This window comes from Dipodomys merriami, unplaced genomic scaffold (assembly GCF_024711535.1).
Source record: "Dipodomys merriami isolate MVZ:Mamm:240054 unplaced genomic scaffold, mDipMer1.0.p SCAF_1516, whole genome shotgun sequence".
In the NCBI taxonomy this organism is placed as follows: Eukaryota; Metazoa; Chordata; class Mammalia; order Rodentia; family Heteromyidae; genus Dipodomys; species Dipodomys merriami.
This window is the reverse complement of record NW_027202845.1, coordinates 38,517-46,589: the sequence shown is the minus strand read 5'-3', so window position 1 is coordinate 46,589 and position 8,073 is coordinate 38,517. Positions and strand designations below refer to the sequence as shown.

The following is an 8,073-nucleotide window of genomic DNA, read 5'->3' as shown; positions in this document are numbered from 1 at the left end:
GTACCCAGACTATGAGTTCCAATCCCAGTCCTGGTAGAAAAAACTCACCTTTATAGTATTTGAGGCCCAATTCTTAGGTATTTCATTATGCCTCCATTTGATGAATGTGATTGCTTAAATGCTTAATAAAATATTAACTAAAATCAATCAGTGTCGTGTAATATAAGTGTGTATAATTTTATCCTAGAATCATTCAAGAACTGTTCATTCAATCATGACTTACATCACATTACATTGGTAATCATATGGATAGGAACAAGTTTCTTAGGATCTCCTACCATTTGGAGGTGGCACGACCAGGATTTGAATTGTGGGCTCCAGCTCCCACCACTTCAACCCGAGGATCGGGAATTCACCAGTCTGTCCAAGAACATCAACAAGGCCAATGATTAGGCAGGCACCAGTGGATCTCAGCAGTCCTTCTTGATACTTACAAGGCTGTGAATAGAGGATCATGGTCAAAGTCACCCTAAGCAGGAAAATCCTTGAGACCCCTGTCCAACTTCAGTGCCAACAAAGCCAGAAACCTTGTGGTTCTAGTGTAGAGGACCTGCCTTGAGCAAAAGCAGCTCATGAACTGTGCCCAGATCCTAAGTTCAAAGTCTGGGACTGGCAACAAACAGAACTATACAGCAATCTGTGTAGCCATCCAGTTAAAGCAGGTCACCCTCTTCTCTCCAACTGAATTGGAGAGAATTTCCTGGGAAAAAGGCTGGGAGAACCACTGTCATCTTGACTCCGCCCATGCTGCTTGCTTCACAGGATTCTGGCCACACCCCCATTCTTTCATGCTTCTTTCTGACCAATGGGATACAAGAATGGTGGCCACGCCCACATTCCATGTTGCCAGGTAGCACTGGGATTCCCTCTGTTAGTTTACACCACTACCAGCAGTTCAAGAAGGTAGAAGGGGCTGAGTCCTGAGGAATAGACTCGAGGTGACTTTGGAGTATAGTAGAAAACTGATGCTCGCACCCCACCTGGCCCCTCCCCTCCCTTCACATGGTGCCAGGTTTCAAACCTCAGGAAAGGCTGTGCTGCCAGCAGGCCTAAATCCCCGACCTGGTCCCTGCCCCTAGTCTTCTGCTCTGGGCCCATGTGTCCGCGATGCTGCCTCCATTGCTGCTGCCCCAATTGGAGCAGCTGCCAACAGCTTCTCCCAGCAGCACAGGTGAGTTTCTGTCCCAACAACAACATACCCTGGGTCAAACACCCCTCTGGGGGCACCATGTCCACCCTGCTTGTTTCCTCTCCATGGCGCTGATGAGCCACCTTACTGTCTTGAGGATTTCTGAGATAGAAATTACAAATATGCTCAGGCTGGGCTGCATCACGGTCCTCCTGTGAAAGGTATGCTCCACCAGGCCTGGTCCTCTGTAATTGGGATGGTAGACATGTGGTGTCATGCTCAGTCATCGGTTAACATGGATTATCCTAAACTCAGTCCATAGCAGTGGATTCTTGACCACACGTGAAGCTCTTTGTAGGGCCTCAACCATTGGACCTCAGTCTCCTCACAGGACAGTTGTGAGGAAACAAGGGATTTATACAGAGCGATCTCTGGAAAAGAGAGGGAATGGCCTTCAGATAAGGTTTTAGCAATTCTGTGAGCATATGACAGGAAGATACCAGAAAGGGCTCAGGTGGGGCCTGTTATTAATCATGCAACAGGTGTGGGATTATGAACCAAAACATGGCTCTCTTTCATTACTACCCTATCCCAATGAGGAAGGGGATCCTTCACTTTGTTCAGTTTTGCAGCTGGGGAATCTGAGGCAAAGAGAAGCCAGATGACCTACTTATGACCTCAAGTTCACAGGAAGCTCGGCCTGACTTCTCTACCATGCTCCCTAGGACAATGGGTGCTATTCAGTCCAGTTCTTGTGGTGGGAAGTCCACTTCTTTCAATCGTGGTTCTTGAACTCTAGGATTGGGCATTGTTCCCGAGCTCCTCAGCTCAAGGCTTGTGCTTTATCACTTGATCCCACAGTGTCACTTCCAGTTTTCTGGTGGTTCTTTGGAGATAAGATTCTCAAACACGTTCCTCCAGGGCTGTCTATGAACCATGATCCTCATATCTCAGCCTCCAGTGTAGTTAGGATTAGAGTTTTATGCCACTGGCACCTGATTTAAGTGTAATTCTGATTTTCTCTCTCTCCCTCTCTCCCTCTCTCCCTCTCTCCCTCTCTCCCTATCACCAACTCTCCCTCCCTCCCTCTCTTCCTCTCTCCCTCTCCCTCTCTCTCTCTCTCTCTCTCTCTCTCTCTCTCTCTCTCTCTCTCTCTCTCTCTCTCTCTCTCTCTCTCTCTCTCTCTCTCTCACTGTAGCTCTCAGGAACGGGTAGAATGGGTGCTGTAGGAGGTGGGCCAACGTCCCCAGGTAGCTGGAACCCAACATGGCCCACTCATTCTGGAGTTGGGCTGTGGGTAGGGAGCTGTCTCGTTCAGCATGTTGATACATGTCCATGAGACCAGCCCTCTGAGCCCTTGCAAGACTGTCAGGGTTATTCATTTTCCATCTAGCCTTACTGGATTTTTTATATTGTATTCTTTTCTACATTATTTTCTAGCACCTGGCCAATATTATGGTACATAGTTACAGAATGAAAATGTAATGTTAACTTAAGAAAGTCATTTAGGGATCTGGGAATGTGGCTTCATGATATGATGATTGCCTAGCATGCATGAAACCCTGAATTCAATTCCTCAGTACCACATAAACAGAAAAACACTGGAAATGGTGCTGTGCCTCAAGTGGTACAGTGATTGCCTTGAGCAAAAAAGGAAAAAAAAAACCCAAAGCAAAAAACATTTAATTAGTAAATGCAAAATAAAGAACCCCTACTTGGAATATGTAATTGCTCCTGCCATACTGACACCTGACAATAGTCCATAATTCATGTACTTTTTCTTATATTAGGATATTGTGTTGAAAAAAAGTTTTGTTCATTAGGTCAGAGCAATTAATATCTTGAATGTGCTTAGATGTCAGGTGAAGATTAATTCTGGAAATTCAAAGATTCCAGGTTTTTGAATGGTCTCTGCTAATCACAATGAGAAGGGTAGTCTAAGTGAGATTTGGAAATCTTTTTGTTTATTCATGGCACCACAACTGCAGAGGCAAATTAACAGTTGTGACAGAAGAGAAGGAATAACTCCAGAGGTAATGAATAAATGATAGTTACTAACGTATACCAGAAACGTTTATAGAGAACCATTTTTGGTTATTGAACAAGTAGTTATCAACTAGTCTTATTCCGCATTACCTTTAGCATTCTAAATCTCTTAGGCTACTTCTTAATCTCTGTGTAATACATGTATCTCCTTCTGTGCTGTTTTTTCTTACCTTAACTTCTTTGCTTTCTAAAAATCTCAGTCTTTCTACATTTCTCTTTGAACATTTCCTGATACTAAATACACCTACACAGACGGCAGAGAATGCTAACTAAGGGTCCCATAGCTCATGAGTCATTAATGAAACAACATGGAAAAGGAGGACATATTTATTGTTACCTCAAATTTTCTGAAAAGCTGCAATGCCATCATTTGATTCAAATTTCCATTATTTGTCTACATAGTGTCATTCAGTGCACATAAATGCAAATATGAGCTGGGTGCTGGTGGATCACGCCTGGAATCCTAGCTATTCAGGAAACCAGAGAATTGTGGATCAAAGCCAGCCTGGTCAGGAATGTCCATGAGACACTTATATTCAATTAACCACCTGAAACCCAGAAGTGGTGCTGTAGCTTAAGCGGTAGAGCACTCAATTTGAGCTGAAGAGCTGTGGGAGTGCGCCCAGGATCAGAGTTCAAGCCCCACAACCAACAAAAAGTGCAAATATTACCTTAAGTTTCCCCAAAAGGAAGGACAAGATCAATAATCTTCCCAAGCAGAAAAAATAATCTTAGAATGATTCAGTGCACCTACTTTTGCTGAGTTATTTAAGTTATGGCTTCTTTGCTAGACATATTGTCTTCCTTTAAAAATTGTCAAATACTAGCTTTACAATAAACTTCGTCTAATATTTTTTGTTTCAAAAGAGAAGTCTATACAGTTGATGTCACTTAGCTTTCTTACTATCTTAATTCAAAGCCAAACCAGGCAGGAGAGTATGTCAAACTCTTATCGCAAATTGAACACCAAAAAACCAGAAGTGGAGTTTTGGCTCAAACAGTAGATTACTAGCTTTTGGGGTAGGTGGGCAGGATCCAGGGACAGGATCCAGCCTCTGGGTTCAAGCCCCAGGACTAGCACAAACTAAACAAACAAGCAAATAAAAATCCCAGATTTTTCTTTGGGGCCCTCCTTAAAGGTGAACTGGTCAGAGTAGAGTCTTCTTTTGCTGATCATATTGACTGGATCCTGCTTTTTTGGAATCCTTGTTGCTCTGCAGAACTCAGAACCAGATCAAAGGAATTGATAACTGACTCCTGCATCGAGAATCATCTCAGGGGTGAAATATCCATCTATAAGACACTTTAAACCCTCTATGTCTTTGTTGCTTTGCAGGAGAACACTTTTAAAACAATGTTATTTCCTTTTGTTTTATACTGGCCTTCAAATGGTACATTATTTCTTTTTGTAACACTATGAACTAGAAGTTCACAGAAAAAAATTATATGAGTAAAGAACACACTCAAAAAGCCAGGGACAGAGTTTCCTTCAAGCCTTGGGATACTTTTCTTGTACAGTAAAAAGGAAAGCACAAGGTAACTTGAACTTTGTTTTTCCTCTATGTTCCATTCCTCTCCTGGGGTCAGTTTCCACATCCAGTAACAGTTACTTCCAGTAACAATCGATGGTGCTGCTTGAGGTATAGTGAATGTTTTCTGGCTTCACTGCAAGAAGACTAGAACACCTATGGACCTGAGGTAAAATGTATTTCAGAGAAAATTTAGTAAAGAGAAAATATGAAATTTATATTGCTTATAAATATATTATACATGAGTACATTGAGTTCAAACTTTGTAAGTTCTCTGTAAGTTAAGGCGAATTTTAAATAGGAAGAAGGTTTTCAGAACATTCTTTTTGTGACTGTACGAGCTGTTCATTATTTCCCAAGTGTGCATGAGCTAACAGTAAGGAAACAATAGCAATAATAGGAGAAAGAGAAGTTCTGTGTTTAAGTATAAGGGTTACATACAGTATAGAAGACTACAAATAAGCAACATTGAAACAATAAAGCCAAGTCCAGTATGTAGATTTATGAGAGTGATATACAGAAAGCAAGAACCCTATGTGGAACATGAAGTATGAGGCCACTCCCATTCTAAATCATGCTTGCTAATCATGCAACTTTGTAGAAAGTACAATGGAAGAATAATTCTGTTTTCAATGAAAGTCAGATATAAAAGCATGGATTTAATTGGAAAAATGTCCATCTTGTGAGAGCAGGGATTATGCTAGCAATAAACTGGTGTCTAAGATCTCATTTCTTTTTTTTCTTTACACACACACACAGACACACAGACACACAGACACAAACACACACACACACACACACACACACACACACACACACACACACACACACACACACACACATATATATATATATATATATATATATTTGTTGGCGGTGATCTTGGGACTTGAACTCTGGGCCTGCGAGCAGTCTCTCTGCTATTCAGCTCAAGCTAATGCTCTACCACTTGATCCACAGTGCCAATTCCAGTTTTCTTTTAGTTAATTTGAGAAAAGAATCGCTGGGACTTTCCTACCGGAGCTGGTTTTGAACCTCAATCCTCATATCCCACCATAACCCAGCTTATGATCACATTCCTAACAGTGTACACTCAAGATGTGTAATGTGTCTGTTCATCTATCTTTATAAGAATTCTTTAGTTAGGGCTGAAAGGTGTCTCAGAGGTACAGAGCTTGCCTCGCATGCATGAGGCCCTTGGTTCGATTCCTCAGTACCACTTAAGCAAAAAAGAAAAAAGCCAAAATTGGCGCTGTGACTCAAGTGGTAGAGGGCTAGCCGTGAGCTGAATTGCTGAGGGACAGAGCCCAGGACCAGAGTTCAGGCACCATGACCAGACACCCCACCAAAACAAAAAAAAAGAATTCTTGAGTTAAAAATATGGGCTACAGCTTAGACATTACTCTCACAAAAATGTTTGTCGTTTAAAAGTTGATACTCCTGGAGAAATAAAACCTAAGAATGTAAAGGAGTCTGGGAAGTTCTATTGGCATCCAGCCTGGGCAGAACACTCTTTGCAACAGTATATAAAATTAAGCAGTCAAAATCTGGATTGGAAGAATGGCTCAATTGATGGAATATCAGTCATGAGCAAGATTGCTTAATAAAAGCTTGAGGCTTTTGCATATATTCATACAGACATACACATACACCCAGAGGCACTTATATATGCACACACAAATACACAAATGAAACAACTCTCAGAATGTGTAGAAAAGTTACAAAACAATAAATATATATCCTGAACAAGACTAGAATCAAGTGATAATTTTTAATATTTGAAAGTCCTCAAATGAACTTCCTTCAAATAAGTTTGAGAATATAACATTGGTATAACAGAGATAGTAAGAATCAATAATCATTATTAAAGGGATCAGATCCATGGAGGAATGAATCAGAGATCTGGCAGGTGCATCTGAAAATGTTCATATCCTGTATCAAATGTTAGAACATCTTTGAAAATAGTAGATAAAGTTTAAGCAGTCACTCTGGTGTATAATATCACTGGAGAAGTTCAGAATTGGTAGTCTATATCTAGATTAAATAAACCAAGAAACTATGGCAGGGCAATGTGATACAAGCTTAGAATTCTAGCACTGAGATTAAGACAGGAGATTAGAGAATGGAATTACATATTGATACCTTCCCTGGACCAAGGTGTATAATTTTCTCTTAATAAAACAAAACAAACAAGAAAGGAATACATAGTTGGACATTTGGGCTAATTTTGTCATTATGTTTTGAGAAGTCAAATTTCCTGTTGAAATGCAACTCATACTTAATCCTCACTTGTGTTTTAAATTCTCTCTTCATTACAGAACATTCCTAGATGCAAAATGACTCGTGATTCCCATCCAAAATTTGAAAAAATAAGTTATCATCATTCTGTTGTAACCCAAAGAAATGATGAAGAATTACACAAGCTTAAGCTTGGAAAAATAGCAAAGTTCGTCTAATGAAGGATTTTGAAGATCTTGCTAAATTAGAATTTAGATTTAAAATATTTTGGTTTTGTTTGTAATTTTATATTCTATAGGATTCTACAAAATTGTTTTTAAGTAGAGGGTTTAATTGACATTCACAAATGATTTTGCATTCTATGTGCCTAGAATATTCTTTCAAAAACTTAGTTAATAGATAATTCCAACAGTTCATGTATGAAATGATAATGTGAATGTTGTAGACAGAGTTGCCAACAAATTGATGACATTAATTTATGAATTTAGAATAAGAGAATTTTTTGGAGTCTTTGGTATAACATGGTATGAAGAGTATAATCGTGTGACATCTTCTTTCTTCTACCTGTATGTAACACAGGAAGCAATTTCCTTAATTATTTGCTACTGTATACAGTGAGAAAAATGTTACGTTTGGGGTTTGATTTTATTTTTGTTTTTGTTTTATTGGTTTGTCCTAGGGCTTTTACTCTGGGCCTGGACACTGTCTCTGAGCCTGTTTATGCTCAAGGCTCGTGCCCTACCACTTCAACCTCAGTGCCACTTGCATCTGGCTTTTGCTGAGAAGTTTATTGGAGATAAGAATCTAGGAAATATTCTTGCCTGGGTGGGCTTTCAACTGTAATCTTCCAATCTTAGCATCCAGAATTTATATAATAGCTAAAAATTATAAATATAAGTAATATTTGCAAATGTTCTGATCTCAAAAATACCAGTGGGGGGAAAATGATGCAACCCAGTTTTTTGTGGTGTTCTTACCAGAACATGAATCGCATCACATTAGCAGAGTTGTATTTTTTCACAATAGAGATAAGCTATTCATCATATGAATTAAGGGAAGTTTGAGATGCACCCTAAAAGTTGGAGAATTTTGGGCTAGGATGACTCTATATCATAAATATTGGTATTGGTG

General features: G+C 39.8%; 1 long non-coding RNA gene across 1 annotated transcript; it reads left to right on the top strand.

Annotated features, from left to right (window-relative positions):
• The first annotated feature begins 896 nt into the window (after nt 1-896).
• On the top strand, nt 897-7,159 carry LOC138827221 (uncharacterized). The gene is made up of 3 exons (XR_011372016.1): nt 897-1,171; nt 4,763-4,873; nt 7,023-7,159. It is a non-coding gene; the product is annotated as an uncharacterized lncRNA (long non-coding RNA).
• The last annotated feature ends 914 nt before the right edge of the window (nt 7,160-8,073 follow it).